Below are 8,660 nucleotides of genomic sequence, written 5' to 3' on the forward strand. Positions count from 1 at the left end.
GGCCTGCTGCACCATGGGGAAGTTTTGTAGATATCTGAAATGGTGGCACAATTGTAGCAGGCCTTGATAGTCTCACTGCATCCCGTTTTGGGGTGTTTACTTAACTGCAAAGCCTCTTCTAGTGCCATCCTAGGACAAGAGCAGTGGTGCAGATTTCCCAAGTGCTATCCTTCTGTCCAGGTAGTACAAGAGAGCTCACCTACCTTCAGCCATATGCAATGGTTGTTCCACTGGCAAGTTGTGTGGTTTGGGGTAAGAAGTAAACAGCTTATAAGTTAGTTACCGATACTTGCAGCTCCCTTACTCGCCTTGCTGATATAATTGCACTTTACATGGAGGGAGCTTTAGTTGGAAAGAAACCATTGACTCAACAGACGTCTTGGTTGGTTGAAAGACCACAGTGGAGGCAGTGCTCTCAGTGGTGGTTTTATATTATTTAGGTGCTTGATGAAGCTGGACATGAATTGATGTCTCAAAATTGATAAGTCTGATGCAAGTTTCCAACCTGCTGCAGTGGTGCTTAACTCTACTTGTATTAAAATATTTAGGGACAGTGGAATGCAAGACACGTAGCTGTTAGCACATAAGGATAGCAGCTAGGGTCCCACATAAAACGGACACTGTCAAGTGCTATATATGAATCTATGCTTACAAGAGAACAGTATAATTCCATACATGAGATAACATTGCTTTGCGTATAGTGAACAAAATGAAAGCTGCTACAATGAAACAGTTTTAATTAGTCACACAGTGAAGAAATAATTATTGTTGCTTTTTCTTAAATAAGCATTTAACTTAATTGTTTCTGATGTGTAAGTATAAATGAGCATTGTGGATTCAAGAACGCCTTCTTATTGGGACCCTCTACCTAGCTTCCTGCAGGTCAGAGATATGAAAATGCTTTGAACTCATATTTGGCTGCTTCTAATGGAAAGACTGCTTTTACCAGAAAATGAGGAACTAGCAGAAAATTATATTCTGCTTTAGTAAACAGATGTAGCCCCTGGGCTCCCCTCTGTCCTTCCGGAGTTGACTCAGTTATGACGAAAAATTAACTGCACCTGTGTCAATAAGATCCCTCTTGCATCTTAAAAAAGAAAGCCAGACAGGAAGGAAGACGGAACAGATGGAAGAGACCATGAACTGATCTGATTCTCCACTGCTGAAGCCCTCACCTCCCAGTAGAGACAACACCCTACTCTCAGTGGGGAACTGGCGACGGGAGTTGCCATACTTGCTTGAAGAGGGCCAAGTGAGAGACCGGATCGCCTCTGCTTGCAGAAGACACATCCTTATAAATACTTTCGCTTCTGGGACCATTCGCATAAGCGGCCTGGTATAATGGATACGCTTATCACGCTATTGCTTCTGTTGCATTTATCATAACCCATGCTTTTTGTTATAATCATTGCTTTTACAAAAATACACGTACGTACGTACATACATATATTACTTCCACTGAGCAACAGCCAGCATGAAAAGGGCAAAAATATTTTATTACACTGCTCTTACCTCAGTAAACCTGAATTCGATCGAGAGAGTAGATAAGTAGGGACCTTTGGTTTTCGTTTCTATGTTGGTTCCTGGGAATTTCAAGGTGTTAAATTTTCATTCAGATTTCTTTTTTTTTTTTTTTTAATAATCTTGATAAACACAGGAAAAATAAAAGCTGAAAACAAGGGCGCCTATAGCTAAGTTAAGAGGTTTGCTATGGAACAAGTAAATGGATTCTCATTTTGGTTTTTGCCCCAGGGAGATTGGTGGTTATTACATCATCAGTTCTGGCAGGCTTTACTGCTTTGCTTTCTCAGTATTTGCAGAAGGCTGTAGTCCATGCTGAAAGTTTATGCCGGGTTCCTTTGCATGCTGGGGTTCGCTAGGGCTCAGCTCTATTGGCAACTTGTTAATATTTATGGTTTTTCCAGTTTGCCAGCTTCTTTCTACGGTAGGTGTTTGCTGACGAGTTGCAGTTCTTTGTATCTGTCGTGGTCAGTTTTGCAGAGTCGCAAATAATCTGGCTTCAGTTCGGGATTGTATGTCAAACTGTAACGTGGCCCTGCATATGAAAAAACCAGATTTTATATTCCTCAGATATCCCGTCTGAGCTGGCGGTGGAGGGCAGCATGATCCCCATTTCTGCACAGGTTTTGTGATTTAGGTTTAAGTTTTGTCTTGTCTTCCTGTCCTTCCAAGGTAAATGGTATTGATTTTTGGAGAAGTGATACCATCTGAGGAGCAGTATGCCTAACCGGGTCCCGTGAAGGATAAGAACATAAGAACCTAAGAAATTGCCATACTGGGTCAGACCAAGGGTCCATCAAGCCCAGCATCCTGTTTCCAACAGTGGCCAATCCAGGCCACAAGAACCTGGCAATTACCCAAACACTAAGAAGAACCCATGCTACTGATGCAATTAATAGCAGTGGCTATTCCCTAAGTAAAATTGATTAATAGCCATTAATGGACTTCTCCTCCATTAACTTATCCAAACCTTTTTTGAACCCAGCTACCCTAACTGCACTAATCTGAAGGCAATGCCCGAGTGTGATTAATGGAATTGTATGTATTGAATCGAAAGGACTCTGTGAGTCATCCGATAAAATGCTCTTTGGTTTGATTTCGAGCTTTACTTTTTTTCGTTGGATTGCTATTTTATTTTCTCGGGTTGGTTCCTGACGTGAGCTTTCCGTTCTAGGAAATTCCTTCATATATTTTTGTACAAAATTTGACCACAGTGTTGTTATCTGAAGAACTGGTGTAGGAGCAGCTGCCGATATTACGTCGTCTTGTTGGTGAATAGTGAGCTCCACCAGCTGGAGTTATTTCTTCACTATGTTAAACTTTAGCGCTGCGGGCTGCGTTTGTATGCAGTGGCCATTCTGGGGCCGTTACACTTCAGGCCAGTGGTTCTGTGTCCCGAGAACGTGTTTCCACACCTGCTAGCGCTGCATCCTGTCAGAGGCCATGGGTTTAGCGCTGTGGCTTTTCTGGGCTGAGCACATTTCAGCAGGCGGTAACATAAAAACATAAGAAAATGCCATACTGGGTCAGACCAAGGGTCCATCAAGCCCAGCATCCTGTTTCCAACAGTGGCCAATCCAGGCCATAAGAACCTGGCAAGTACCCAAACACTAAGTCTATTCCATGTAACCATTGCTAATGGCAGTGGCTATTCTCTAAGTGAACTTAATAGCAGGTAATGGACTTCTCCTCCAAGAACTTATCCAATCCTTTTTTAAACACAGCTATACTAACTGCACTAACCACATCCTCTGGTACCAAATTCCAGAGTTTAATTGTGCGTTGAGTAAAAAAGAACTTTCTCCGATTAGTTTTAAATGTGCCCCATGCTAACTTCATGGAGTGCCCCCTAGTCCTTCTATTATCTGAAAGAGTAAATAACCGATTCACATCTACCCGTTCTAGACCTCTCATGATCTTAAACACCTCTATCATATCCCCCCTCAGCCGTCTCTTCTCCAAGCTGAAAAGTCCTAACCTCTTTAGTCTTTCCTCATAGGGGAGTTGTTCCATTCCCCTTTATCATTTTGGTTGCCCTTCTCTGTACCTTCTCCATCGCAATTATATCTTTTTTGAGATGCGGCGACCAGAATTGTACACGCTATTTACCTGGAGACTTTCGGCACCCATATTTCTCGACCAAGGTTTACTTATTGTGGACAAGTCTGACAGAGAAGTGGACTTCCTTATCCACAAACAAGATTTTCTTTTTGATTAAATTGATAATTCGGATTTCAATTTAGGATCCCTGTAGCCTCGGGCCAGAGAGGACATTTTCAAGGTCTCATCCCAGTCACCGTAGGCCAGGATGGTGTAAGTTTCTCTTGCTGGCTGTCTTAGCATGCAATGCGTAGCATAGTTTAAAGGGACTTTTTCTTTATTTTTCTTCTGCTGCAGACATCATAGAGAGAATGCTAACCTATCATTTGCAATGCATTGGACTGAGGGGATGCTAATAGGGGAAGACCCTTGCTGGAAACTTCTGAGCTGGGAGCGAATGTATCCCGATCTCACAGCCTCAGATAACATCCCCTAACTTGTGTGGCTGTATTGTCCTGCTCTTCCACAGAGAAAAATACTTCCAGATTAAAGAGTAACAGGAGGCAGGAGGCTGGATTCCAAGAGCTTCATTCTTCCCTCCTATGCCAGGAGGAAGCTGATCCTACAGCCCAGCTTACCTCCTCCCCTCATCTACCCATCTCTACCACCCAACTTATAGTCCTCACCATTCATACCACCCGCATTAGTCTCCCCCCTATAGGTCCAGGAACCCACCTTACCTCCCCCCCCTCCATATACACCCGGGAGTACAGCTTCTCTCCCCCCCCCCCCCATGCACATTCTATAGTCAGCAATACACCTCTGCTTACCCTGCCCTGTGTATACTCTAAATACACCCCCCCCCATATACACCATGCACAGCCATCCAAATAGCCCAACTTAATACCCCCTCTGTACATCCCCTTATATACATGCAGCAGTATAGCCATCCACACAGCCCATCTTACTCACCTACCATATACACCCCCTTCCATGCCTGCACGTATAAGCCATCGATAAAGCCCAGTTATCCCCTCATATACACTATATACAGCCATTCCTTCAACCCAGTTTAACCTTCCATGTGCTCAGCCCCCTTAAATACACACAGGTTTACAGCCATCCTGATAACGCTGCTTATCCCATCCATATACACCATGTGCAACTGGGCTTTATCAAGGGTTGTATACATGCAGGCATGGAAGGGGGTGTATATGGATATAGAATGAGCTCCCTGGATGAAATGTAATCCCGCCTCCCGCACGCCTCCATCACCACCTCTGTATCCAGCTAACTTCTGAGCGAGTAATGAGCTCCCTGGATAAAATGTAACCCCGCCTCCCGCACGCCTCCATCACCACCTCTGTATCCAGCTAACTTCTGAGCGAGTAATGAGCTCCCTGGATAAAATGTAACCCTGCCTCCATCACCTCCTCTGTATCCAGCTAACTTCTGAGCCTGTAATGAGCTCCCTGGATAAAATGTGACCCCGCCTCCATCACCTCCTCTGTATCCAGCTAACTTCTGAGCGGGTAATGAGCTCCCTGGATAAAATGTAACCCCGCCTCCCGCACGCGTCCATCACCTCCTCTGTATCCAGCTAACTTCTGAGCGGGCAATGAGCTCCCTGGATAAAATGTAACCCCGCCTCCCGCACGCGTCCATCACCTCCTCTGTATCCAGCTAACTTCTGAGCGGGCAATGAGCTCCTTGGATAAAATGTAACCCTGCCTCCCGCACGCGTCCATCACCTCCTCTGTATCCAGCTAACTTCTGAGTGGGCAATGAGCTCCCTGGATAAAATGTAACCCCGCCTCCATCACCTCCTCTGTATCCAGCTAACTTCTGAGTGGGCAATGAGCTCCCTGGATAAAATGTAACCCCGCCTCCATCACCTCCTCTGTATCCAGCTAACTTCTGAGCGGGTAATGAGCTCCCTGGATAAAATGTAACCCTGTCTCCCGCATGCCTCCATCACCTCCTCTGTATCCAGCTAACTTCTGAGCGGGTAATGAGCTCCCTGGATAAAATGTAACCACGCCTCCATCACCTCCTCTGTATCCAGCTAACTTCTGAGCGAGTAATGAGCTCCCTGGATAAAATGTAACCCCGCCTCCCGCATGCCTCCATCACCTCCTCTGTATCCAGCTAACTTCTGAGCGGGTAATGAGCTCCCTGGATAAAATGTAACCACGCCTCCATCACCACCTCTGTATCCAGCTAACTTCTGAGCGAGTAATGAGCTCCCTGGATAAAATGTAACCCTGCCTCCATCACCTCCTCTGTATCCAGCTAACTTCTGAGCCTATAATGAGCTCCCTGGATAAAATGTGACCCCCGCCTCCATCACCTCCTCTGTATCCAGCTAACTTCTGAGCGGGTAATGAGCTCCCTGGATAAAATGTAACCCCGCCTCCCGCACGCGTCCATCACCTCCTCTGTATCCAGCTAACTTCTGAGCGGGTAATGAGCTCCCTGGATAAAATGTAACCACGCCTCCATCACCACCTCTGTATCCAGCTAACTTCTGAGCGAGTAATGAGCTCCCTGGATAAAATGTAACCCTGCCTCCATCACCTCCTCTGTATCCAGCTAACTTCTGAGCGGGTAATGAGCTCCCTGAATAAAATGTAACCCCGCCTCCATCACCTCCTCTGTATCCAGCTAACTTCTGAGCGGGTAATGAGCTCCCTGGATAAAATGTGACCCCGCCTCCATCACCTCCTCTGTATCCAGCTAACTTCTGAGCGGGTAATGAGCTCCCTGGATAAAATGTAACCCCGCCTCCATCACCTCCTCTGTATCCAGCTAACTTCTGAGCGGGTAATGAGCTCCCTGGATAAAATGTGACCCCGCCTCCATCACCTCCTCTGTATCCAGCTAACTTCTGAGCGGGTAATGAGCTCCCTGGATAAAATGTAACCCCGCCTCCATCACCTCCTCTGTATCCAGCTAACTTCTGAGCGGGTAATGAGCTCCCTGGATAAAATGTAACCCTGCCTCCATCACCTCCTCTGTATCCAGCTAACTTCTGAGCCTGTAATGAGCTCCCTGGATAAAATGTGACCCCGCCTCCATCACCTCCTCTGTATCCAGCTAACTTCTGAGCGGGTAATGAGCTCCCTGGATAAAATGTAACCCCGCCTCCCGCACGCGTCCATCACCTCCTCTGTATCCAGCTAACTTCTGAGTGGGCAATGAGCTCCCTGGATAAAATGTAACCCCGCCTCCATCACCTCCTCTGTATCCAGCTAACTTCTGAGCGGGCAATGAGCTCCCTGGATAACATGTAACCCTGCCTCCCGCACGCGTCCATCACCTCCTCTGTATCCAGCTAACTTCTGAGCGGGCAATGAGCTCCCTGGATAAAATGTAACCCCGCCTCCATCACCTCCTCTGTATCCAGCTAACTTCTGAGCGGGCAATGAGCTCCCTGGATAAAATGTAACCCCGCCTCCCGCATGCCTCCATCACCTCCTCTGTATCCAGCTAACTTCTGAGCGGGTAATGAGCTCCCTGGATAAAATGTAACCACGCCTCCATCACCTCCTCTGTATCCAGCTAACTTCTGAGCGAGTAATGAGCTCCCTGGATAAAATGTAACCCCGCCTCCCGCATGCCTCCATCACCTCCTCTGTATCCAGCTAACTTCTGAGCGGGTAATGAGCTCCCTGGATAAAATGTAACCCTGTCTCCCGCATGCCTCCATCACCTCCTCTGTATCCAGCTAACCTGTGAGCGGGTAATGAGCTCCCTGGATAAAATGTAACCCCACCTCCCACACGCGTCCATCACCTCCTCTGGATCCAGCTAACTTCTGAGCGGGTAATGAGCTCCCTGGATAAAATGTAACCCCGCCTCCCGCACGCGTCCATCACCTTCTCTGTATCCAGCTAACTTCTGAGCAGGTAATGAGCTCCCTGGATAAAATGTAACCCCGCCTCCATCACCTCCTCTGGATCCAGCTAACTTCTGAGCAGGTAATGAGCTCCCTGGATAAAATGTAACCCTGCCTCCATCACCTCCTCTGGATCCAGCTAACTTCTGAGCAGGTAATGAGCTCCCTGGATAAAATGTAACCACGCCTCTATCACCTCCTCTGTATCCAGCTAACTTCTGAGCGGGTAATGAGCTCCCTGGATAAAATGTAACCACGCCTCCATCACCTCCTCTGTATCCAGCTAACTTCTGAGCGAGTAATGAGCTCCCTGGATAAAATGTAACCCCGCCTCCCGCATGCCTCCATCACCTCCTCTGTATCCAGCTAACTTCTGAGCGGGTAATGAGCTCCCTGGATAAAATGTAACCCTGTCTCCCGCATGCCTCCATCACCTCCTCTGTATCCAGCTAACTTCTGAGCGGGTAATGAGCTCCCTGGATAAAATGTAACCACGCCTCCATCACCTCCTCTGTATCCAGCTAACTTCTGAGCGAGTAATGAGCTCCCTGGATAAAATGTAACCCCGCCTCCCGCATGCCTCCATCACCTCCTCTGTATCCAGCTAACTTCTGAGCGGGCAATGAGCTCCCTGGATAAAATGTAACCCTGTCTCCCGCATGCCTCCATCACCTCCTCTGTATCCAGCTAACTTCTGAGCGGGCAATGAGCTCCCTGGATAAAATGTAACCCTGTCTCCCGCATGCCTCCATCACCTCCTCTGTATCCAGCTAACTTCTGAGCGGGCAATGAGCTCCCTGGATAAAATGTAACCCTGCCTCCCGCACGCGTCCATCACCTCCTCTGTATCCAGCTAACTTCTGAGCGGGTAATGAGCTCCCTGGATAAAATGTAACCCTGTCTCCCGCATGCCTCCATCACCTCCTCTGTATCCAGCTAACCTGTGAGCGGGTAATGAGCTCCCTGGATAAAATGTAACCCCACCTCCCACACGCGTCCATCACCTCCTCTGGATCCAGCTAACTTCTGAGCGGGTAATGAGCTCCCTGGATAAAATGTAACCCCGCCTCCATCACCTCCTCTGGATCCAGCTAACTTCTGAGCGGGTAATGAGCTCCCTGGATAAAATGTAACCACGCCTCCATCACCTCCTCTGTATCCAGCTAACTTCTGAGCGGGTAATGAGCTCCCTGGATAAAAT

This window comes from Rhinatrema bivittatum, chromosome 19 (assembly GCF_901001135.1).
Source record: "Rhinatrema bivittatum chromosome 19, aRhiBiv1.1, whole genome shotgun sequence".
Classification (NCBI taxonomy): Eukaryota; Metazoa; Chordata; class Amphibia; order Gymnophiona; family Rhinatrematidae; genus Rhinatrema; species Rhinatrema bivittatum.